General features: G+C 46.0%; 1 protein-coding gene across 1 annotated transcript in view; it reads right to left on the reverse strand.

The window, feature by feature from the left end:
* Positions 1-23,223, reverse strand: part of CUX2 (cut like homeobox 2) — a 200,838-nt gene extending 177,615 nt beyond the window's left edge. Inside the window, exon 1 of the mRNA XM_044921106.1 lies at positions 23,034-23,223. The gene's annotated coding sequence lies outside the window, so the exon portion shown is untranslated. The remainder of the gene's footprint in view (positions 1-23,033) is intronic.
* Between the last annotated feature and the right edge of the window lie 3,849 nt (positions 23,224-27,072).

Genomic DNA, 27,072 nt, shown 5'->3' on the forward strand with positions numbered 1-27,072 from the left:
ATCTGGCACATCCTATGTGGTGAGCGAATATTAATTATTCCCGTTATTACTCTGAAGTTAAGTTTCCCTCAGTTCCTCCAGGACTGGGTCAGCCAGAGGCACAGAAGGTTCCTGAGGGCCCAGCAGGGCTGGTCAGGACTCCCAGACCCCGTGGCTGCATCTGACATCTAAGGAAGGGATCAAACATTTCCTGCCCATTAAATTAAAGCAAAGACCGTCCATCGAGGAAGAAATAAAAACTGTAAATATCAAAGCTGATGCATAACTTTCCTGGGCTTCTGTCGCAACTTCCTTTCTTTAATAATTATTGTTTAAAAGAACAAGTCTGGGACAGAATGGGGTGGGGGTGGGTAGATGGGTCCTCTATTCCATTTAAAGTTTACTGCTTGCATTAACTTGTGTCCCCCTATCAAATATCTGCAGTCACGAGGAACTAGCCAGTGGCTGTTTGCTCTTCGGACATTATTTATTGCTGGTGTAAATTGGCAAGATCTCCCCCGGTACATAACTTTTTTCCCTGACTTGTTTCTTTCCAGAAGATCCCAGACTGGGGGGCCAGCCTCACAGACGCCAACAGAACAATCTTCTTTCAACAGCATTAATTATCTGTATGGCTTTCCATAACAACAAAAGAAAAAATCTTGACCCCACTGCCTGCCAATATTTAAGGCACTTGGAGAGGGAAATCCTTTTATCTTTGCATCTCCCAGAGCAGTTCAGTTTGATGAAACATCCTTCCTACCCCCCCCTTTTTATATTCCGAACTTTCAGGCCTGATTAATTCTCCCCATCTCTGTAAAGGGGTGTATATACTCTTGAGTGTTGACTTGATTTTATTCTATAAACACATCCTTGCAAGAAATTAAAACAGCTTAGCTTACCCTTGCTCCAGAAACTACTATACTCTTAAGAGTCTTATTCTTCACTAACAGAAGGGGGAAGAAATCAACAGATTTGTAGAGGAGGACAAGGGTGGGGGCAGCCAGAGAATGTGGAAAATGGAATATGAGTTGAGATTTCTTTAAATTAAAGTTAAGGATTAAAGGCATCGGGCTTTCAAGAGTTATCGTGAAAGGCTTTTTAGCAGTCCCAAGTGGACGGGCCATAATCTTCTTTTTAAATGGCTATATTTAGAGCACACAGCACTCAGGCAGTCCAACCAGAAACTTCCAGCAGGGGACTGCATGCAGGATGGAGGATGGTGTTCTGATATTAGCTGCAGAAATGTGATTTACTCACCCAGGAGTGATTTGTTTTCAAGGTACATATAGCACCTAGAAAGAGCACATATATTTTAAATATCAGTGGAAGGGGTTCACTGCCAGAGTCATGTGAAGAGTAAACCTAAGAAGTTGGGAAGGCAAGACCTCACCCTAAATGCTCCACCATTCAAGGGGTGTCTGATTCATACCTATAACGACACCTCTCATTAAAGCAACCATGGATTATAACTTATACAGATGTTTTACAATTGGAAAAATTTTCTTAAAACCATGCCTCTCTTATCAGACCAATTAGTCAATAAGGAAAGTATGAAGGAACTGTATATAGGAAATATATTTATTTCATTCTCTGCCTTCCATTTTAAGCTCCATGATCATGTTTACTAAATCTGAAATCTGACCAAGTTCACTGCTACCCTGGTTGAGAACTACTGGGTGATTTACAATAGTTACTTGAGCACAGGCTACCATCCACATTGAATCAATATGGTAAAGAACAATTCACCCCAAAATATAAGGTACTAAGTTAGGGGGTTTTAAAACAATTTTATTATTTATTTATTTATTTTTAAATATTTTATTTATTGAGAGAGAGAGAGAGCACGAGCAGAGAGTGGGGTAAGGGGTCAGAGGGAGAAGCAGACTCCCTGCTGAGCAGGGAGCCCAATGCGGCGCTCCATCCCAGGACCCCAGGATCATGACCTGAGCTGAAGGCAGACGCTTAACCGACTGACCATCCAGGCGCCCCCCCCCCCCTTTTTTAACAATTTTAACAAGATTTGTTTATGTTGTTTAACAAGATGTGTTTATGTCTGAAATAAACCGCCAGTGTTGATGCAACCCAAGAGCAGAGCCCTTAAAAGTCTGGTGGGCGATAGGCGGGAATCCAGACATAGGAGTTCAGTGGAAACAAGAATACTTTGGGTTTCTGAGACAGCAGGACCTCCTGGGCTGGTCTCAGTGTGGTTTGGTTTTGGCTCATTACTGGAAGCACGAGCAAGTGTTCTAAAATCAAAAGTGACAAAGACCCAACTTGCAAAGCAACATAATCCTCTCCTAGGAAGCAAAAACACGTTTCCTACATTTATCTTAAATTGCAAATCAAAGCAGACCCCCGATATATTTTCTCTAAACTAATCTCCAGCAGCCTGGTAACTTTTAAAGGGGTTTAAATTAGACCTGATTTTTTGTGGTCACTCCCTTCCTCACAAGCACAGTAAAGTATCAAAGGAGCACTGGGCAGTGCTGGGGTGGGAGGAAGCTAGATTCTTCTTCATGTGCTAGATTCCACCAGGCTTCCCCATATGCCTGTCTTGTCAACAACCCAACACCTTGCAGTGGGGTCAGGGAACCACAGGGTTAAGAAGATCTCCAGGGATTTTGATATCCCCTGCAGATGCAGAACTATGACAACTTGTGGTTTTAAATGGAAGGAATCATGATTTAACCCACAATATTGCCAAGTCTATGCAATTGCTAGTGAACCTGCTAGAAGTCTATAAATCACATCTAAATGCACCAGCTTGTTATTCATTCATTCTTTCATTTATCCAACAATGTTCACTGAGCGCACCTACTACATGCCCGACCCTGTTCAAGCACTGGGGCATATAGCAGAGTACAGGCTAATGGACGTGATCCCAGTCCTTATGGAATTTAGAGAAGCACAACCAAGCAAGCAACTTCAATGCAGTGTTGGACTTGCAGAGATGGGTGTGTGCAGATTTCCCACACTATTTTCTCTTTTTGTCGACATTTGAATTTCTCCACAGGTTTTTGCAAAAATATACTAAATGTTAGTCATTTGATCAATGTGTTCATCCAACAAGTATTTGTTAAATGCGGCCCAAGGGTCAAGACTACACTGGGAGAACAAGACAGAAGGGATCCTCACCTTAAAAGAACCGTCTGGCAATGGTAGATTTTTGCCTATCAGACAAGTGAAAACAGCTAAAACTGTTTAAAGAATTTTAGGGGATCGGAGGAGTACTCAACCTGTCAACTTAATGGGATGAACATTCAAGGTGACTGTATGCATAGATTTTAAGAACTCTTTGCACAGGCATGGCCACCATTCAAAGTAATACCATATCAGATAGTGGCTGGAGAACTATGGCACATAGTCTGGCTTATCTCATTTTGTAAATAAAGTTTTATTAGCATACAGGCATGTTATCATCTTATCATGTTAACATCTTATCTATGGCTGCTTTCACACTAGTGCAGAGGTGAATTCTGTGACACAGACCATATAGCCCACAAAGTGAAAAATACTTACTATCTGGCTTTCTAAAGACAAAGTTTGCCATCTCCTGCCCTGTAGTGTTCTTCACAGAATATTGTTAGGAAAATAAAAAAAAAAAAGAAAGAAAGAAAGCTTTCTAGAATGAAATCACCAATCCCCCAGGTTTTCTTTGATGGCCCAGGTTTTTCACACATTGGGTTTACTTAGAGCTATAAATCTCTGGCTTTAACTGGAAAGCTTTAAAAAATCCTCATGCCCAGGCCACACACCAGTCCAATTAAATTAGATACCCTGGTGGTGGGTCTTGCAGAAAATCTGTGTTTTCCGTTTTTTTTTTTTTTAAGATTTTATTTATTATTTATTTGAGAGAGACAGAGAGTGCGTGAGCTGGGGGAGGGAGAAGGACAAGCAGACTCCGCACCAAGCACAGAGCCTGATGTGGGCCCGATCCCAGGACCCTGAGATCACGACCTGAGCTGAATCCAAGAGTCAGATGCTTAACTGACTGAGCGCCCAGGTGCCCCCCCAAATCTGTATTTTTTAAAGCTCTCTTAGGTAATTCCAATGGATAGCCAAGGTTAAGAACCAGTAGCTTGAACAGAGGGGCATCAGCCTTGCATTAAATTTTCAAGGGTGAATGCAGACTGTTAGTCCAATGCAGCGGCCTCATGGAAGCTGGCCTGCCCCTGGACCCAGGGCCACTGGGAGGGCCAGCAGGTCCTGGACTGACACAGATGTTGTTACTCAATGGTGAAAGCAGGCAGGGTGCAGGCAGTGGTGTGCTAGTAAATGTTTAACAATTGGAGGGAAAAAAAAAAAAAAAAAGCCCTGATTGCTAGTGCTTGCTCATTTCTGTGGTATAAATACTCCCACTATGGACAACTTCGATCTACCAACTGGACATCACTGAATGCAGAGCTAGGAAGAGATGTAGAGTAGCACATCATTATATAGTATTTCTTTATACAGATGTGATAGATGTAAGTAATCTTAAGAGCATATAATAGTAAAGTAATTAGGCAGTGAGGAGTTTTGAATATTATTACCTTGGTTTGAAATAAATATAATTTATTTAACCACAGTAAGTTCGTGTAACTTTACTTTTAATAATGTCTTGCAAAAGTCCTGGAAATTTAACATTTGGCTTTCATGGTGACTAGCACAATAGTCACTTCAGGGACTCACAAGGCCAAGAGAGAGTTTGGAGTTGTCCATACAGGAAAATAACCACGGGAGAGATAGCTGGTAGTTACTAACAGAATTCAGATGGCAAACATAGTAAGGTAAAGGAACTGTGGTTGCTTCCTGACAGGATGACCTTGGCACGTTGGTTCATTTCCTGAGCCTCTGATTTCTCACCTTTTAAATGGGGTTATGATAATACGGGCTCTGCAGCCAAGACAGCTTGGGTTCAAATACTGGCTCTGCCACTTCCTACTTTGTGACCTTGAACAAGTAACTTACCTCTCTGAACTTCTGTTTCCTCATCTGTAAAATGGAGATAATTATAGTGTCTACCTGATGTAGGGGCTAAATGTTCTTTTCTAGATAAACAATATATGGCACATGGTAAATAATAAACTTTAGCTCTCATGATTATCTTACATGTTTGTATAGGATTAGATGAACTACTTCTTCACTGGGGGCTATGTCAGTCATTAATACTTCTGTGCACAAGGTAGTATTGCACTTATTGACTACTTGTGCCTGAGTAAGGTCATGTGACTAGTTTTGGCCAATGAGTTGAAAGCAGAGGTGATGTGTCACTTCCAGAATCGAGCATTTTATTGTTGCCACAAGAAGCTCTAGAGCCGTCCATTAGCCTGAGTCCTTGAATAACTGTGATGAGCAGAGCCCACTGCCCACCCATAATGGATATGAAACCTTGGACATGTCAGGTAAGCAAGAAATATGCCTTTGCTGTGTTAAGCCATTGAAATTTGTCTTTTGTTACTGCAATATAATATAGCCTATACTGACTGATACATGGCTAAATAAACAGCATTCATTACTATTAAGAACATCTCCAGAGTCTCCAAAACTACAAATGTCACCCCAAAACTCTTATCCTATCCTCAACCTGGACCAAATGCCTTTAACAGGAAACTTTAACTAGTACTGGCTCACTGGCAAGATACAGGGAATAAGGTCTGGTATTAACTGTCCAAAACCTACATTTGAATCTGCCACTTGCTAGATCTGTAATCTCAAGCCAATCACATCAGTTTTCTGAACCTCAGTTTGCTGATCTATGATATGGGAATAATAACAAGGATCAAATTTACTCTTACATTTCCAGGCTGTTGTGCAACTAAAATGAGAGAGTGTATTATCTAAAACACAAGCTATTACCACTGGAGGAAATTATGATCTCTGATTATGATAAAGTTGGATTATTTCCACTGCACTTCATCATCAAGCGCCCAAAAAATTCCAATCAAGTTTTTGTTTTGTTTGAATTAACTACCTCTAGATCTAATTCAGAGTACACTGTATCTCTGATCTCTTCCTGCAGAGAAGTCTATACATTCTTGCATCTCTCTCTCTTTCTCATCTTGCTCTGAATCACTGACATTCTACAATATGCCTTGGCCACTTGTCTGAACAATTTCCCTCCTTCTCAGAAAGTTCTTCCTAAAGTCTTCATTAGAAATGCTTACCCCAGGGATTTAATTAACACCAGGGCCTATATATCGACTTACAATCAAAATGCAGAATGAAATCTATATATCCAAATGATGTCCACAAACCAATTAGTTAACAACACAAAGCCCTTCAACTGCCAACTTCTTAAGCATTACAAAAAAAAAAAAAAAAGAGGTTCTTAATTTCATCACTTTGTTTTCACCACTTCTCAACGTTGTGCAGGCCTTGGCATTTCCTAATTATGAGCACAGTCTAATTCAATCAAGATTCTGCCACTGGTTTTTCAAATGCTCCAACTAATGCAGTGAAAGCAACACCTTTTTTCCCCCCAAACAAATTAATCCTCTGTATAATAATCATTACCTGAAATTTTCATTTTTAAAAAATCATAATTACACATATCTACCTGTCAAGTAAACAGAAGTTCTCAACATATACTGCATGTCAGCAGGAACTAAGAGTTAGGCAGAAGGCCTATAAAGGGTTTGGAGGGTTAGGCCTTGGTTTCTCTATTAGCAAACAGAGACCAAGGTGTGCATCAAATTGTGAATGACAATAGTCAATGACCTGAAATGTATGTCATAAGAGCAGGAAGGCATTTGTTCATTTGTAAATCTTTATTGAAAACTTAACCGTGTGCCAGTCTGTGAACAAGACAGACCTGATCCCTGCCTTTATGGAGCTTATCATCTAGAGGCGGGAGACAGACATAAAACAGATAATCATGCAAATAATATTACCATTGTGACCAGTGCCAAGCAGAAAGAGAGGGAGCACCAGAGTGTAAAACAGGAGCTATATCATCTAATCAGGAGGCAACAAAGACCTCCTTCAGGAGATGGCACCTGAAAAAGGAACAGAAGTAAGCAAGAGGAAGAGCAGGAGAAAGAAAATGAAGACATACCATGTTCATGGATCAGAAGACTCAGCATTGTTTAGAAATTTTATTCTCTCTAAATTGATCTACAGATTCAATGCAGTCCTAATCAAAGTCCTAAGAGATTTTTGTTTTTGTAATAACTGACAAGCCAATTCTAAAATTTATATGAAAATTCAAAGGACACAGAATATCCAAAGAAATCTTGAAACAGAAAAACAAGGTTGGAGGACAAGCTATCTGACTTCAAAACTTACTGTGAAGATATAATCAATATAGTATTGCTGTAAGGATAGACATATTGATCAATTCAACAGAATAAAGAACCCAGAAACAGACCCACACATAGATGCTCATTTGATTTTTGAAAAAAAGGCACCAAAGCAATCTAAAGGGAAAACGAAATTCTTTTAAACAGTGGTGCTGGAACAACAGGATATCCACATGGGGGGAAAAATGACCCTCAAATCTCACACCATACAACCTCACACCATATAAAAAAATTAATTTGAGATGAATCAGAGATCTAAACATAGATACTAAAACAACAAAGCTTCTAAAAGAAAATATACAAGAATAGATTCATGATTTCGTAGGACACAGGGGAAAGAATATTCCAGAAAGAGCAAACAGCAGGGACCCTGGAGAAGGAAAGAGTTTGATTTTCTTGGGCGTGGAGGGGACCAAAAGAAGGCCAGCAAGGCTGGCATGTGGTGAGTGAGGAAGAAAGTGGCAGAGTTAGAAACACCACCTGCTACAGTGATCTTTATAAAAAAACCTGCACTTTTAGAAATGAAAAGACAAGCTGCAGGCTGGGAGAAAATATCTGCAAATCATGTATCTGACAAAGGACTTACTTCCAGAAAATATAGAGAACTCTCAAAACTCAACAATAAGAAAACAACCCAATTAAGAAATGGGCAAAATATCTGACTAGACACGTGACCCAAACAGATATACACATAGCAAGTAAGACATGAAAAGATGCTCAACATCATTAACCATCAGAGAAATGCAAATTAAAACCACAATGAAATACGACACACCTATTGGAATGGCTAAAATTGAAAAAGAAAAAAAAACAAAACCCTGATATACCAACTGTTGATGAGCATGTGGAACAACTGGAACTCTTATACATTACTGGTAGGAATGCAAAATGGTACAGCCACTTTAGAAAAAAATTTGGCAGCTTCTTAAAAAGTTAAATATAAACTTTATCAAATCAGCCAGCAATCCCACCCCTACGTATTTACCCTAGAGAGATATAAATTATACTCACACAAAAAGCTGCATGCAAATGTTTATAGCAGCTTTACTCATAACTGCCAGAAACTGCAAACAACTCAAACATCCTCCAACAGGTAAATGAATAAAAACTGTGATAGAACCATACAATGGAGTACAACTCAGCAATGGAAAGGAACAAAGTTCTGAGGCACAAAACTACATGGAGAAATCTCAAACACAATGCAGTAAATGAAAGAATGTAGATTTAAAAAAATGTATGTAGTTTTATGTCTATATCTGTATCTATATCTATGTATCCCGCATCATTCCATTTATATGACATTCTGAAAAGGGCAAGCTACAGAGACAGAGAACAGAGCAGTGCTGCCAAGTGTAAAGGGTGGGTAAAGAGTTTGAATATAAGGGAGCAGCATAAGGGAATTTTGGGGGGTGATGAATCGGTTCCATATTCTGATTGTGGTCAGAGCTCAGAGGACTGTATACTAAAACAAAACAAAAAATTACTGTACGTAAATTAAAAATAAAACTTCACCGGTCATCTCATCTCCTACTTAAGCATTTTGCCACGTTCCCCACTACTACTAGAGGGAATTAGAAGTTCTTAGCCAGACGTTCAAGGCCTCAAAACACCTTCCCAGGCTCCTTCCCAGCCCTTCTCTACCCATCCATGCTCCCTGGCTTCTTCCTCCACTCTAGCTAGCAGGATCTTCAGGGCTCTAGTCCAGGACCTCTCTTCCTCAGGGCCTTTGTTCATGTTGTTCCCTCTGCCTGGACTGTCCTTACATCTGTCCCTCCCTCCGTCCCTGGCAAGCTAGTATTTGTTCCTTCCAAACATGGCTTAAATGCCACCTCCTTGGGTAGTCTGCCCGAAGCAGTGCCCAAACTACATCTTGGGTCAAGGTGTGTACATTCCAAAGGGTTAATACGTGGGAAAAGCAAGAGAGGCAAGGGACATTTGTCCAGTTGAAAAACACAGACTTTCTTAATAAGCCTTATTTAACCTAAAGAAAACGACAAGCTGGAACCTCTCAGGAGATGGAAGTCTGGACAGGGTTCAGCTACTCAAGAGGGAACCGATCCTTAAGTTTTGCCCCTTTGGAGCCTCCAAAGCACACAGCTTGTCCTAAGTTTCCCATGTCCCCACGTCTCCCTGTGTTACAATCTACAGTGAAGAAGCAGTTCCTTCCCCACACCCAGACAGATAAAGGCAACAGCGAAGCCCCAGAACACCACTTAAGACAGATTTCTTAGGCCATGGCTCTGCGAGTCAGAAATAAAAAGTGGGGCTTCAGCATCGTGCAATTAATGCAGCAAACATTGATTTCTGCACTGTAAGAGGCTGGTTCATTAATTCCAGATGCTCCCACCAGTCAAACCGAGGCTCGGCTTCTTTGCAAGATGAGGCAAATGAGAATACTGAATTTTAAAATTCCTTTCTGCAGCAACCTTTATTACCAAACAGAGCATAAAACCCACCCACCCAGACTGCTTAATTCTTCCTAAATAATTAACAGCACCTGCTCACCTCCCCGTTTACATGGGCAAAAACTCATCGCGCTGCTTGATGGATGCCCAAGTGGACTCTTTCTTATGAGAGGAGAGATCAATTGGCCACCGATCTCGGCTACCCCCACCCAATCCTGAACAATCACTGTATTTGCTTAGTGGAATATTCTTCCACGCCTTCCAGCACCAGGACCCCTTTGCTGGATTAGATTTTTCTCTGAATCACCTTTGGAAGGTAAAGACCCAATAGGGACTTCCTAGGAAAGATGTCTGAGGGTCCTTCGAGGAGAAAAAGAAAAAAGGAAGCCCCTGGGGAGAGCCATTTTCCTTTGGAAGAAGCTCCAGCAAGTTGAAAACTTTTTTTTTTTTTAAGTTAAATTCTCTTTTAAAATCCTTGGCAGGGGCACCTGGGTGACTCAGTTGGTTGGGCATCTGACTCTTGGTTTCAGCTGGGGTCATGATCTTCTTGGAGTCATGGGATCGAGCCCCATATGGGACTTGGTGCTCTGCACTCGTTGCTCAGCTGGAAGTCTCCTTGTCCCTCCCCTTCTCCCCGCCCCCCACCTGCCTGTGTCCCCCATGCACCTGCTCTCTCTCTAATAAATAAAAATCTTTAAAAATCTTTAATAAAATAAATAAATAAAAATTAAAATCCTTGGCAGATTTAGCAAGGCTCTGAATCTGTAATTCAAGTCCAGGAAGGCACAGGAATTGGCCAACCATATTACTGGGTTTTCTTGCTATTCAGTGGAGCCTTGATATGCAAAGTGTGGCCCATGAAGGTAGCTCAGCATCACCTGGGAGTCTGCCAGAAATGCAGACTCTCAGACCCCACCCAAGTCCTAGTGAATTAGAATCTGTATTTAAACAAGATCTGGAGGTGATCCATGTTCATATTAAAGTTTGAGAAGCATTGGTTCAAGTTGTCTGTTTCAGAGAAGTAACAATCAGGAAAGACCACTGTCATCTCTGTTGGGAGAGTAAGAATGCCTTTTGCTTGCCTCCTGTAAGCTAAGACATCCAGCCCTGCCATTCCAAGAATCACCATAGCACTCAGACAAAACCTTCCCATAAGGCCACCAGCTCAGGTGATCAGGTCACTGACCCAGTGATCATATCCTGGCATGGTTCAGAAAACCCTAAAAGATGAAGCCCTCGGTGCTATTCAAAGGGTGGTCCCTGGACCAATGGCATCAGCATCACCAGGGAACTTTGTATACATGCTAAATCCCAGGGCACTCCAGGCCTATGATTCCCCAGGAATCAGAGAAGCTCTCCAGGAGAGTCTTGTGCACACCAAAGTTTGAGGACTCCCGATTGAGATCTCTTGCCAAAAGGACTCCAGTGAAGTAGAAATCTGAAGGCCATACTGACATCTGATGGCTATACTGTTTCAATGGACTCCCTCAACTGGGACTCCAACTCAATGTGGGCCTTGGAGTTGGGGGAGACCCACCCTTGTTTTCTTTCAAATGAAGAAGAAGTTGGGAGAACGGAGTAAAAGTGAATAAAGAGTTCCCACTAGGTCATTAACCTGGGACAGGGCTGGGAAAGTGATGAGGTGTCTGGGATCCAAGTTCAAAGCCACTGCCCTGAACTAATGATGAGTTCTTTGGTGAGAGGCATCAACAGGCCCAAATCCTCCCCTCACCTGTAGCCCAGCCCATCCTCTACCCCACTCTCCCAATTCACATGAACAGTTTCCTTATCCAAGAGGAACTCACGGATGAAACACTCGGTCTTTTGAATGTGTGGGTTCCCACCTTTGTGCCTCCCCAGCCTTCTCAGTTATCCTGGGGAACGTAACAAAGATTTCATGCACCAAATACCATCCGGCTCCAATTGTCATTTCAGTATTCGCACCGTTTTAATGAATGCCAAAACTGTTTTTTCACTTGATAGAGCCTGACAAGACCAACAATCATAGATTAGAGAGAAACTTCTTGCTTTTCAACAAAGGTTAATAAATAGTGACAGCATTAAGTCTATTCTGATTAACTATGCTGAAAGATATTATTGCTGTTTGTAACATGAAATCATTATTGGATTAAGCACAGCATATAAAAATGAAATGTGAGTTTTAATCTCAAACACAGACATTCAGGCTGCTCAGATAAAGGCGGGGATAACACTCAGAGGCCCATATTAATTTTTAAGTTGTTCTGGTGAAGGGATATTATCTGTCATTTGTCTGGTCTGTATTTGATGGTTCCTCGGTGAACTCTTCTTGCCCGCCCCCCACCTCCCAAAGATGCAAAGAGCAGTGACAACCCTCCTTTGCTAAGTCATATCACACTGAGTATTAAAGCATGGCAGGAGGCAAACAGGGATCCAGGGACAGCAGGGGGCCTCAGCCTTCTAGAGGTTCTCTGACTTCAAAGACCTTCCCCAAGAAAATGGCAATCCCAAGGAGGGGATGTGTTGGAGGCTGGCGAGACCCACCCACATTTTCTAACTGAAGACACTGGGGGAAAGGAGTAAAAGTGAATAAGAGGCTCCTAGTGAGTCATTTACCTGGGACAGGGTTGGGAAAGAGATGACATCCAAGTTTAAAGCCATTGTCTTGCCCCTTCCCTACCATCTCATCCACTGTGGACACTGAAAAGGCCCCTAGTTCAAGATACTTTGTGTATTCATTCATTCAGCACCCAGAATGTGATCTCTAAATACCATTTCCCAGTAAAAGGATCCAGGACTCCTATAGCTGAGTCCACAGCTGAAGTGGGAAATATACAAGGAAATGTTTCCTTCCTGGAAGGCAAGGAGGCTGTCCAAGACCACTAGAGGAGTCCAAAGGATTCAGAAGCTGACTTGCAGAGGCCCCATGCACCTGTGTCCCATCAGAGGGCATGAATAAGGATAAGAACTTAGGTGGATGAAGACACTTCAATTATGCTTGCACCCGTGGGTTTATAATATTTTAAAAACAAGCAAACAAAAAAACCCCCTCTCATTGGCCCCTTTTGGGGGATGCCAGGGAACCAACTCTTTATTTTGAAAACTGGCAAATAAAGGGAAAGAATTAAACATTTATTTTCCCTTTCCTGGGCACACTTTCATTCAGCAAATAATTGATGAGGGGTGGTTTCTCTGTAGAGACATCTTCCAGCTAAGAAAGAGAGGGACAGAGTCAGTGTATGAACATTTTGCAACCTTTAATGAATTAATGGACCTGGGCAATGATTATCAGTGGGCATGAAACCCAGTGGGTGAAGAGCTGATAGGGAACTTGACAATGCATGGATTAGGCTGACAGCTCCTGAACCCACTGATCAATCTCAATGTCAAAGAAAGGGCGACAGCCAGACCTCGTGTGCCTCCTGACAATAGGGCACACTGCCACCCGTGATGTGGTCTTGCCAAAAATATGGAACTGGTATCTGATCAAGCCTCGGGGCTACTGCCAGTTCACAGGAGACCCAGGCGATGGAGGAGAGTGTTAAATGATACCACAGGTACATGTTCAGCCAGAGCCAGTGGAAGGAAACTGTGGGACAAATAGCCTGGCTAGAAAAAAAGAGGAAAACAAAGAGGGAGAGCAGGAGGCTAGGACAGAAAGACAGGGCAGAGATCAGGGGAGGAGAGAGGGGACAGAGAGGGAGGAGGACACAGAATAAAATATGAATCCATGAGTCCCTAGTGATAGAAATAAATAACTGGATAAACAAAGGAGCAAGAAGGTAAAGCGCTTCAACTAATAAATTCAAAAGTAATGATGGAAAGAGAAAATCACCATTTGGCAAACACCACAGCAGTAATTGTTTCAGGCAAGAAGCAACAACATATGCTAAAATTAGTGGGCAAAAGAACAATGAGTAACCGAGTATTTACATTGTCTCAAAATGTTTCCCCCAAGATACTTATTAATAATGAAGGGGAAAATAATAACTTCACAGTGGAGATTCCCAGCCAACCTCACCTTAAACAAGTGACCAAGTTAACATCACTTGTAATGGGACAAATGGATATCATGTGCCTCCTGATAGGATGTACTGAGAAGGACACAATATCACTCTGGTGGTATTTCTGCCAAAAATGAGTAAACATCCTACATTCACAAACCAAAGGATATTCTACAAATAATAAACGGCCAGTTCTCATCAAAAAGTGTCAAGGTCGTGCAACCACAAGAGCGCTGCCCATTAGAGAGTGGCCTCAGATTCTCCCTCACTGTGACACAGTCCCTAAAAAGTCTACTTGAGATTCACATATCAAACAGTTCTCCTTTTCACTTGGTCCTACAAGGCATCTGCCTGTATCCCAGCACTGAGTGCAGAGACAGTCATTGAATAAATGAATCCAATAAATATTAACAGCTTAAACAAAAAAAGGATTTTTACTGGCTCACATGACCTGAAAGTTCCAGGTCATCTGGCTTCAGGCATGGCTGTACCCAGCTGCTCAAATGGATGTTAATCTCACACTCCTCATCTCCTGGCTCAGCTTTCCTGTGTGTGGGTGGCTTTGTTCTCAGCCAGGGTTTTCCTCTGGCAGCTCTGTTTCACCAGCTTGGCAACTCCCAGGGAAAGAAAGTACCTCTTTCCCAGTAGTTTTAGCAAACGTCCCAGGATTCACTGATTGGATCAATTTAGGTACATGCGCTTTAATCTGTTCCAGATTAAAGGAGACTAAAGGGACATGACAACTAATGCAATGCATGGACCCTGGACCACAAAAAGACATCAATAGGCAACTGACAAAATTTGGGTAAAATCTGTACGCAAGATCATAGTGTGGTGTCAGTGTTAATATCCTGACTGTTCTGTGGTCTTGTTGAATGCTAACATTTAGGGAATCTGGGTAAAGGGAATATAGGGAATTCTTTGTACTATTTTTGCAACTTTTTGTAAATACTTTGGAAACTATTTCAAAAGGCAAAGTTAAATAATAAAATGTTTAAATATATTATGTGTGAAGCCTTCCCTAACTGCCTTACCTCAAGAGGTTCCCTCTAGACAGCATTTCACAACACTCTTATTTTGCAACACTGAGAATTATAAATTCACTCTGGCTTCTTTGCTGAATGTATTCTCTCTCCCTAGCCTGTGGGCCCTCTGCACCTAGGGCACTTTCTTATCAGAGGGGATCACTGTATTCCCTTCACCATCCCCTCCTGTTCCTATGCAGTTTTTATTACTCTTTTTAATCACATGTTCCTCTGCATTTGGCTCATTCATTCATTTGTCCAGTCGGTAAATATCTGAGGGCACAGGTGTGCTAGGTAAACAATAGATGTTGAGAACCCAGTGGTGATCCCAACACACGCCTTTGTTCTGTGTCCATCAGACCGAAATCTCCACGGGACAGAGCCCATGTCGGCTTTGTTTCCTGCTCTGTCTCCAGTGCCTGTCACACAGTTGGCTTTCAAAAAGTACCCACTGAATGAATAAATGGATGCATGGCATTCACACCACCACTACCTCCAGCACCCACAGCAAGCATGCTAAGTGATCCCAGAACTCTTTCTCTTTAAGCCTGGCCAAACAGGCAGGCAATGTGTTTGCCTAAATACACAGAAGCCTCTGTCATCATCCGTTTTATTTATTTATTTTTTTTTAATTTTTTTTTTTTAAAGATTTTATTTATTTGTTTGACAGAGAGAGACACAGCGAGAGAGGCAACACAAGCAGGCGGAGTGGGAGAGGGAGAAGCAGGCTTCCCGCAGAGCAGGGAGCCCGATGCGGGGCTCGATCCCAGGACCCTGGGATCACGACCTGAGCCGAAGGCAGACGCTTAACGACTGAGCCACCCAGGCGCCCCTCATCATCCGTTTTAAAGAAGGAATGAGGGTCAAAAGGCAGGAGGAAGTGACTGGCCTTCGAGCACTGATAGAACCCAGTCCCCTGATATCCAGCCCTGTGTAGGTCCCGCTGTCCCATGAGGTAGGAGACATTTCTACAACAGCTGCCAAGTTTTAGATAATTCCTGGGCCTCCTTAGACCTCACACCAACCTCCTTCTCGGTACCCTCCAGTACATTCCCCTCCCCTGGTTTACTCCAGCTCAGGTGGACAGGCATGGAAACATCCCCCCCCCAACAGGGTTACTGTGCTCATGTTTCAAACACCAAAGAAACTGACATGAATATGACCTCATAAGCTGAGGGCTGCCTGCTTCTGACACTCAAGCCTGTCCTGAAACAGGGACCACGGACAGCTTGCCCGTCGGCTGTGCCACTGCATGGCACTTAGTCATACTTGATTTTCTATTTGCCTCTATTTGTTTCCCGGGTTTACAACCAACTGAACCCGCTCCCTCACCAAGCCATGAGGTAACCAATGGTTGCAGGTATGGATTAAGTTCTACCTCTGAAAAGCAAGCAAGTCCCAATCCTTTTCTGGGCCTCAGTTTCCCCATTTGCTAATAAAAGAGGGTGTTTTGAAGTTAGAGAGCCCTGGGTTCAGATCCCAGCATAGCCACTTCCTCAGAGACTATGCGGGCAAGTACAGAACTGCTCCCCGCCTCAGTTTCCCCATATGTGAAATGGGTCAATGCTGTGAGGCTCACAGGGGTTGTGGCTGGAAAGTGTCAAGCCCGTAGAACAGGTGTCTGACAGATAGTACATGCTCCTTCCATCGAGAACTCCCAGAGGCAACAAAAGAACTCAGTGGGGAACACGGAGAAAAGAATTGTGATGTCTACATGACATCTTTGCCTGACTGAATTAGGCAGGGAATCTTGAGGAAGGATATATGTGCCCCCGTCAGATGTCAAAAAAAAGTTCCTACAGAGAAGAAACTTAGGCGGCCCAAGGACTCAAACAACCCACATCTGGTGGGTGCGCTGTGTGAGGGGTCTGCAGGCTGGCCACAGAGCTGGAAGACTGCCTGGTCACACCAGGCCTTGATTCAAGGGACAGGGTGACTGTCACCAGAAGCTACAGATGTTACAAAGGGTCTCAGTTTCCTGCTCTGTAAAATGAAGATAAGGTGCAGATTCAATGAGATGGTGTAAGTCAACACAGCACAATGCCTGGCACATAATTAGACCTCAACCAAAAGAAGGGGTGTTACTTATTATCACTGCTTCTGAATTTCAGAAGGAACAAATGTGATACACTGAGCTCATCCATTACCCATTTCACCTGACTTGCTGGAATAACTCTTCTACCACATCCCTGCCCTTCCCTGTCCCCCTCCCCTCTCTGGGCCATACTGGACAACAGCTGGTCCCCCATCTCACCAGATGCTTCCATACCTCCCTACCTTTGGGCCTACCAATTCCTGATACAGAAGTGTTGTTCACTCTCCCCTTTCTATCACATCAGAAGTGTTGTCATTCAAGGCCCTTGCCTTCCACGAGAAGGCTTGCAGGATTTGCTCCATCAAAATCCATCACCCCCTCCCTGGTGCTCCCATGGCACCTTGCTTCTGTATCAGCAAGTGATACCAATTATTAGTTGCTAGTATCATCACTGTAAGAGGAGTTGCCATTAATTACCACCAAGAGAAATTCTCAGTCTTCTGGACAACTCCCCACAGCAGGCATCATTGTTCTCTTCACCTTACAGACAAGAAAACTGAGTCAACAAAGAGGGGAAGCCATTTGTGCAAGGTCACCCAGCCAGGAGGCAACAGAGGCGGACTTCAGCCTTGGGTCTTCGTGGCTCCAAAGCCCTTCCTCTCTTCCATGCAGGTGGGAGGCTGCATGCCCCATTTCCCGGAGGCCCTGAGTAACGGGCCGTGGAGGGAGAAGCAGAGCCGTGCACAAGCGAGCATACACACGCAGGCACACAGCCTTCTGGCTTCCCACAGCGGCCCTCTCCTGAATTTCAAAACATCTCCCCTTCGCTGAGTCACCTTCCTGGGAAGAGGAGGAGAGAGATCAATACTTGTTGCCTATCAACTCGGTTATCAAATCAACCAGCATCAGCCCCTGAGGCCACAGCCGATTATTCCAAAACCCCCAAACCCCATTTCATTATAGTTAAAAGAACATTTCCTTTTAATCACCCCCAAATATTTCTGAGGCAGAGGAAAGAAATAAGACTGCCCAGGGAGAAGAGCAGACGATGCATCTTTACACAGAAGGGCACAGCGCAGCGCGCGGGGGCAGCAGGTCCTTCTCGGTGCAGGGACTGCTCGGCCCTTGATGTGGCTCCCGGGTCTATTGTGGGGGCAGTGAGGAGCTGCTTACAGGGCTGACTGGCCAAAGGTAGCTACTTAGAGGAGAGCTGGCCACAAGACATGGCAGTGGAAACCTGGCCAGGAGAAACACAGTGTTTCAAGAGAACACCAAGGCTGAAGTCCCATTCATCCTCTGCGCGAACCACATGGCCCCCACACTCCCGTCCTTCCTTGTGAAGAAGCACTGACATTCTCGGAGGGCCACAGCGGGCTGCAAGCTCAGGTGGACAGTCCAGGTGAAGAGCAAGGGCTGAAGTAGAAGTTAAGGTAAATGGGGCAGGGGCCCCTCTGACACTTGGTGCTCTGTAATCTTGGGGGGGGTCTCTGAAGCTCACTGGGCTGCAGGTTCCTCCTGTTAAATAGCTATTGAGTTTATAATCCCCCTGTCTATTGTGACTCTGAAAACAGCACAGCAGTAATGGTACCAGTACCGATAATGGTTGAGTCGATGAGCACTCACTGTGGGCTGGGTCCTTTCCTAAACACATTATGTGAATTATCTTATTTTACAGATGAGGAACTGGTAGCACAGAGAGGTGAAGCAACTTGCCCCAAACACACAGCCACAGGGCACAGAGCTGGGATTTGAACCTGGGAGAGCCTGGCCTCGGGAGAGCCTGGCCTCTGAATTGGGCTCCTTCCCCCTTTCCCACCTCCCCAACTGGTCTGGGTGAGGTCTAGGCTTCGGACCCAACCATAAATGGATGCGTTCAGCAAGACAATTCCTGGGGTTCCCTCTGGACCCTATTGACCCACGACCCCCATGAGACATCCTGGGATTTGGCTTCTAAATTAAATACTCCTTAATGCCCCAAGTCCATCAATAAGCACTTATTAGGTACCTACCATATCTTTTATATTAGGTATGGGGTGGGAGAGGGGAAAGAAAGGCAAGAAATGAAACTCTGGTCTGCTAGGGACCCTGGCCTGATATGAACACAGTGCAGGTAGGACATAGCTGAATTAGATAAAAAGCAAGAAAAAAGATGCCCTAAGAAAGAGAAAAAATACAAAAGACGGTAAGGGCAAAAAGAAAAGGTGGCAGCTATGGATCTCAAGCAGGATTTCAAGGGCAGGGAGGTTTGAGATAGGTGAAAGAGAGGAGAAGAACACTCTCAGTGGCCAGAACAGCTTGGGCAGGGGCATGGACCTAAGGTGGTCCAAGTACAATGGATCCTGGGGCTTTTGCTAGAGCTACTGGGAAAGAGGTGCTTTCTTTCCCTGGGAGTTGCCACGCTGGTGAAACACAGCTGCCAGAAGAAAACCCTGGCTGAGAACAAATCACACCCACACGGAGGAAAGCTGAACCAGGAGATGAACAGGATGAGAGAACATTATTTGAGCAGCTGGATACAGCCATGCCTGAAGCTAGTGACTTGAAACTTTCAGGTCATATGGCCAATAAAAATCCTTTTTTGTTTAAGCTGTTTCCAGGTGAGTTTTTCTCACACACAATCACAAGAATCCTACCCATGATAGTGGAGAGTGCCCCCGATTCTCCCTCACTGTGACACCGTCCCTGAAAAGTCCATTCGAGATTCATGCATCAGTTCTTCCCTTTCACTTGGTCCCACAAGGTGTCTCCAGGCATCCTGGCACTGAGCACAAAAATATTCATTGAATGAATGAATGACGTCTCCCCCACAGTCAGTGCACCACCTGTCTGTCGAGGTCACATTCACCGCCTCAAATCCAACCCCTCGTCTTGGACTTACGTGATAATGTCTCAATTTTCTGCCAGCTCCTCTACCTCTGGCCATCACAATCACAGTTAGGTGATTAACTCTAGGAGATGTTCCAGGCACCCACAGCTCTGCAAAGTGTTCATTGCTGGAGGAGGGATGTCCAGATCAGGCCCCCTCCTTCCGTGGGAAGCTACCAGATTGTGCCTGAATCCAATCTCCCCCCTTAGCTGCAGTAAGCTCAGGAGCATAATCCACCTGCTCATCCAACAAGCATGTGTTGAGCAACAACTACACAGCAGACCGTTTGCTCCAATGAGTCTGGTTATAGGACTGGGCACAGGGGCAAAAACCCAGCAGAATTTCTTTTCCATGATATAGAAGAGGCTCCACCCCCACAAGCTAATAAAACCCTTAAGATAAGAGTAGTAGCTCCTGTAGGCAGGAAACTCACAAACTTATCTGTTGATAATAATAAAACGTTTTAAACTAAAACTAAAAATAATCCCCCCCCCACCCTGTCCCATAGACATCAGGGCATCAAGGTTGAATTTTGTCAATATTTCTATTATACTGGCAAGGAATGCCTTGCAAAAAGATAAAATTGTAATAATTACAACAGTTTTTTAAAAGAAATCATTTACCACACCAAATGCCAGGCTAAATGTTTTAGCTATACTGTTTCATTGAATCCTTGCTACAACCCTAAGCAATGGGGAACTTACTCAGAGAGGTTAAGTAAGTGGCCCAAAGTCACCCAGAAACTGGAGGAAGCAGGATTTCTATCCAGATCTGGAAGATTCCAAAACACCTCCAAACCTCAGCTTTCTCCTTTATTAATGTAGGGATAAGCAGAACCGACTTCAAGGGGTTTCTACAAAGGCTAGATGAGATAATGCACGCAAAGTGTTTTAGCACGTGGCCTTGCCCGTGTGAAGGGCTCTACCGGCTAGACTGGGTATTTCATCCTCAGCGTGTTTGACATGGTTTAAGGCAGGTGGGCTCAGGGCACCATGTGGGGCCAGGCTCAGTGGAAATTCCCTTCCATACGCGGCTCTCCCTCCGCTGTCTGCCACGGATGCTCAAATGCCAGTCGCCTTTTGACAAGTGCACAAAACAGTTTTGGGTGCCTACAGCCTGCTGGATCCACCCTGGCAGGGAGAACTGCCAGGTGGCTCTCTTGCCGCCTGGCTCCTGCCCAGAGTGACTTAACCCAAGTCTGTACCTGCTTGCCAAATCACTGGAGGAAAGATGAGCATAGCATGTGGCCCAGCCCACCCACGCAGGACACGCACCCTAGAACCCATGCCATGTTCTCCCTGGCACTCCCAGCTGGGTGCCTGGCACACAGCAGCTGCCTGACAACATAGAGTGGGCAAGACTGCAGAAAGAGTAGGTTACAAGTTGTGTTAAAAAAAAAAAAAAATGATGCTATTGTATGCTGACGGGATGTTTTAATCTGGACTCAGGCATTCCAGAAATAACAATAGCTCAGGCTCTACAGCACTAACCTTTACGTAAGGTAAGGAATTTAACCCTCACAACATCCCATGCAGCAGGCACTATTATTAGCCCAATTTTACAGATAAGCAGACTGAGGCACAGACAAAATGGCTTGTCTATGATCACACACAGGTAAGATACACCGAACCCAGGCTGTTCAGCCCACACAAATCTGCCGTGTTCAAGAAAGGCCCTGAGGTAACAAGTGAGAGACAGCCTTGAGGCTGCCACTTTCATGCTTCCCATTTTGCAGACAAGAAGACTGAAGCTCAGAGAAGCTGAGCAACATGCTCAAGGCCACAAAGCATTTGAAGCCAGGCTTCAGATCTGCATTCAGAACCGGTTCCCGATCACATTAAATTTGGCACAGCACCTGGTTTCTACTCTGTAAAATCTGACTCCTCCACACCAGCCACCTCATCTTGCAGAGAGTGATACCACAAAAAACAAATCCCAAAGATGGGGAGGTGAGTCAGATGGGGACGGGGACTGAAAAGAGGTTCCCCTGGCCTCATGGAAAAGCCCAACAGCCACCAGGTTCCCTGCAGGGCATGGGTTTTCTGCCCTAGAGAAATGACTGTGGCTGGCTGTACCACATGGGCGGGGAGGGTTCAGGGCTGCTGCAGTGTGGCCATCTTGGGGAGCCCTGACCATCTATAGGGCTGTGGCCAGAGCCCCCACCACCCAGCTCAGGGAAACCAGGCCTGGGGCAGATCAGCAACTGTCTAGTGGAGGCTCCCATTGTTGAGTGCAGGTGTGCTTGGAAAAAGCACATTCTGTACCATAAAATAACTTTATATTTAGAAAGCAGCATCCCTTCCACAAATAAAACACAAATTTGTGGGGCGCCTGGGTGGCTCAGTTGGTTAAGCGACTGCCTTCGGCTCAGGTCATGATCCTGGAGTGCCGGGATCGAGTCCCGCATCGGGCTCACTGCTCGGCAGGGAGTCTGCTTCTCCCTCTGACCCTCCTCCCTCTCATGCTCTCTGTCTCTCATTCTCTCTCTCTCTCAAATAAATAAATAAAATCTTTAAAAAAAACAAAACAAAAAAAAAACAAAAAAACCCACACATTTGCTGTATGGCCCAAGCTGCAAAGGTAAAGCTTGTTAAAATCTCAGCTAGAGCAGGGTGGGTTAAAAATGCCACGAACCCCAGAGGCATCTGTGTTTCCTGATCTCTGACCCAAGCTGAAGGCAGCGGGGAGCCTGGGTGCCTGTCGCCAGTGCTGCAAGGCTGTGTTCTCAAACCAGGGAGGTTCCCGACAGGCTCTGACCCAAGGACGGCTCTGCTGCAGGCTCCGTATGCAAGAGGACAGGAGAGCACCATACATGCTCTCACGTGCAACGTGCTCACGACACACGCTCTCACACACTCTCTCACATGTGTATACCCACACATAGCCTGGCTCACACTCTCACACACAATGTGCGCTCACACACGACATGCTCTCACATGCAATGTGCACACGCACACAACATGCTCCCCCATGTGATACACTCTCCCACACATGTCCACATGTTCAAATACATTCTCACATACTCACATGTACACGCACTTTCCCTCATGCTCATGGGCACACCCACACACACATGGGCATATGGACCCATGGTCACACACACATGTGCCTCCCCAAGATGCTCACACACATCCACACACAGAAAAAGACATGCAGAGTCCCAGAGAAACATGCCCAGACCCGTACCCAGCCACACCCATGGCTACCTCCCGAACACACACAGACACACACAACTCAAGAACATATGCGCACAAAGATCCACACTTGGTCTTGCACGCGGACAACCCCCCAGAGCCACGATGCACACAGCGAAAAACACCCAGGGAGCCACCCATGTATACACACCGGGCTGGATGCCCACACGGACACATGGACACACACACACACACATAAAGTCACAGCCTCCTGCTCTCACACCCCCAAGATCTCCTAACCAAAGGCAGGCCCTGGCACTCACCCTGGGCAGGACCGTCCAGACACAGGTGGCGGTGCTGTCCTTCCAGCCCCGGCCTGGCAGCCGAGCCCACTCTAAGGGCCTGTCAAACAGCACCACCAGCAAATAAAAAGCGAATGTGCAAAAATAAAACCGAAAGGCTGCGATAAAGCAGTCCCCTTCCCACAGGACTCTGCGCTGACGCAGGTTCTGCTCTCTGCAATAAACATTTTCATTCTAATTTTAAAAGACATTAGCATTACCTCTTTGGCTCTCCATCCAGCCAGACGGTACCTCGCCTGCTGGGCCACCCGCTGGCCGCCCCGGATGGTGAGGGGATGCAGGGTCCCAAGCCTCATACCCCAAGCCTGCAGCTCACCCTGCACGATGGGTGCTGACCTAGGGACCTGCCGGCCAGCTGGGTTTTATTTACACCACGCTCATGGGAGCCCAGGGATGACACACTGGATAAAGCAAAGAGATACCCCCAAACTTCCCCTGAAGAACGCTCTCTTGCTCCAGTCAGGATCTCCGCGGATCCAATCCTGCCCTCCAGTATGAGGGCGCCACACACAAGAAAGGCAGCTTTCAAATGGCGGGTCTACCCCCCAACAAACAAGGGGCTGGGTGTGAACTGGGGCACCGTTCTCTCCCACCATCCCACAACTGGCCCTGCCTGCAAACTCACCTGCAACCTCGTGTCTCAGCTCACACCCCCTGGTAGCAACGCAATCTGATTTCTAGGCTCAGTGAGGACTTAAGGGAGAAGGGCAACCACATGCTAGTCTAAGGGGGGAAATGAGCAATTTTTATGAGCTTGGAGGCCCAGACCCCAAAATGTACCATCTAGCCTCCAGCCTGAGCTCTTCCCCCACCATGCTCACCCCCGAGGCCCCAGGCACTCTGAATAGGTGACTTCTGCAAAGCCCACCTCCGAGCCTTTGCCCCCACTGTTCCCTCTTCCTGGAACACACGTTCCTGTCTCTTCCCCAGGGCTATGCCTGATTCTCCTTCAGATCTCAGCTTCCAGTCATCCTATATTGTTGGGATCTGGAGATCCCATACTGAAGGGGGCAGCCCAGTTCCTGCTTTCATTGAGCTATAATGTAGGCAGCCTCCTCCGGGAAGCATCCTCAGCCTCCCAGATTTTGTTGAGCACCACTCCTCAGCGCCCACAGGCCCCTGGATTCCCCGTTTAGGGGACAGCTCTCCACAGGCTGGTTCCACCTGCCTGTCTGCTGTCTGTCTCCGGTAGCTATGACTAGGGGCTCCCCAAGGGCAGGGAGCAATATACCATGCCTGCCAGGTCTCCCTGTGCCGGGCACAGCATAAGCCCGAGAGGTGGATGCTGAGTACTTAAATGAACGAACAGCTTATGCTGGCAAAGGCATGGCTCACGGTCTTCCTCCTCTGGAGTCGCACAGAGAAACCAGGAAAGGAACCTAACTAGCTCTTGTATACTCTGCCCTGGGGCTGGGGCTGGGGCTGCAGCCCCCTCCAGCCATTTCCTACTGTTTACACATCACTCTATTACCAACTGAGGCTCCACAGCCTCCCTCCAGGGCTTCCTGAATCTCCCTTTGAAATGTCCCTACATTAGCCTTCTCCTGGGCAGCCCTAGAGCCACTCTCTCACCAGGCCCAGGGCCCCTTTGACACAGGCCTAGATGGTGGCAGGAGCCCCTCCCCAACTCCCTGACGGTTCTTACCTGACGATCCCTCCTCCCCACAGCAGCCTGAAGGCTCTTTGCCAAAGGTAATGAATCCTGTCACTGCCGCTCCAGGCTCAAACCCCTCCATGGCTTCCTGTAGCTCTTAGAATGGACCCCCCCCAGATCCTCACCCTGAGCCTTAAGGAAAAGCCCAAACCCGACCCAGTGGCCTGATCTGAAACCCACCACCTGCTCCAAGCCTACCCGGATCCCCAATTAAATGACCCACCAGTCCTCAATGCCCTTGGTTCTCAACCTCTGTGCCAGCACCCACGCTGTTCCCTATGTCTGATGCTGTTCCTTGGTGTAGAATGGCCACCCTAATTCCCTGCCTGGCAAACTCATTTTTCCAGCCCTGCTGCAAACAGTTCCTTTGCCACTCCTTCCCAGCTCCTGGCTCTCCTAAATGCCACAGAAAACCTCCATCTTATGCTGTCATGGGGGGGTCTTCTCTCCCTGGTGACCCTCTTGAGAGTAGGAGTCCCATCTTATTTAACTAGGGGCTCTGCAGATCTGGCCCAGAGTAGACACATTAATATGTATTAGTGATTACTGCTGCGATGAATATAATTTTTAAGCTCCCCTTGCGGCCTGGTGCCTTGCTGTAAGCTCTCATATTAGTTTGTTTCTCATAAATCAAGCCAAAAGGAAAGATCCAGATGCCTCTGCTTGATCCCCAACTCCTCGTGCTCCAGTCTAGAGGCAGGGGGCTTGGGGATCAGCATGTGAGCAGTGGGGGGAAGGGTCCCTCAAAGAGGACACAGGGAGCAGGGGGGAGATGATGGGGCTCATCCCCCCCAAGACAGGCATGTGAGTATCTGAGATGCTCACACTCAGCCCAGAACAACATGGGTCTGAGTTCCGTGTTGCATTCCCCTCCCCCACCCCCCCGGTACTATCCTGGAGCTCTGTCAGCAGTAGTCAGGACAGGGTTAGCATGAAGCAGGCTGTGTAGGCTTTTAAAAACAGGTGGGACCCTGAAAAAGGGACAGGAAAGATCCTGAGTACAAGATCCCCAGGGGTACTATGCTCTGCCCAGTGGGTTGGCAAGACCCTACTTTTAGGACTTGATACTTTATCTTGAGGAAAGAAAATCACTCTCTGAATGCCTTCCAAAGGGAAGAAGGAAGTTGGAGATGCAGCTGGACTGAGAAGTAGAGACTTAAGACATCAGAGACGAAGGACAGATGATGAGAATGCCGTGGGGCCTGGGGCAAGGGACTTTACCCCTCTGAGCCTCAGTTCCCTCACCTGGAAAATGGGTGTAATAAAAACTCCTGAGATCCCACACAGGGAACACCCAGCATGGAGCCTGGCCTCCTACTCTGCTCCACGTGTAGGAAGCATTATGACAATAATTTGGGTAAACCTAACTAGCTTCTAGAGAGCAGGAAAAAGGCCAGAGGGGAAGAGAGCAGCTCAGGGTGGACAAAGAGACTTGGCCTGGGCAGTTAGGAAACTTGAGACCATGGTCCCACACCCCCCATACCCAGCCAGAAAGGCTCTGCTTTGTACCCTCTGGGCAGCCACGGGAGTGCTAACCAGCCTCTGGTGATGATAATGCTGAGTGCCAGGCAGTTCCTGATTCCCCACACTGGGGAGTTAGGGCGTGGGGTGGGGGTGGCGGGTGGGGTGGGCACGCTGTGGGGAGCATGCTCAGTGGCTAATCCAGGAGCTGTCACTCATCCATGAGCCGCCCTCATTGTGCCTCCTGCCCCTGGATTTGCTACCAGCTCTATCTTGTTCTGGGGGACATGGAACTTCCTAGCCCTTGTGCCCTTCCTGGAGGAAAGGGTGGGGGGTGGGGGCAGATCATAGCTCCAGCAAAGAGCTCTCTGTGGAGCAGAGAGCTGCCACAGTTTACGGGGGGGGGGGGGGGGGGGGGGGGGGCCCGCCCAGAGGGCTCATTCCAGGCCACTTACGATGCCAATCACTTTAGACCAGCATTTCCTGACTCTGCACAAGTCTCAGCATGCCCCCCCATTATGGCTTCGAGACCTTGAAAGAGGGCAACAGTGCTCAAAGCAGACAAAATGGACAGAGGCTGTGAGTTCCCTCGGGTCACGAAGAGCAAAAGTAGTGACGATTATAACAACAGTAATATTAATCAAACATTCATAATAGTGACAGCCATAAATATTGAACACCACCAGCTTTATACTGGATCTTATGCTGGCTCCTCCACCAACATTCTCTCATTTATTCCTCAGTAGACCCTTCAGGAAGGTAGCATTGTTATGCTTATTTTACCAGCAGGAAACAGATTTAAAATGGTAAAGTCCTCTCCCCTGTTATCCCTTCTTACAGACCAGGAAACAAAGACCCAGAAAGGGCCAGCCACTGGTCTGAAGA

This window comes from Neomonachus schauinslandi, chromosome 14, assembly GCF_002201575.2.
Source record: "Neomonachus schauinslandi chromosome 14, ASM220157v2, whole genome shotgun sequence".
Lineage (NCBI taxonomy): Eukaryota > Metazoa > Chordata > Mammalia > Carnivora > Phocidae > Neomonachus > Neomonachus schauinslandi.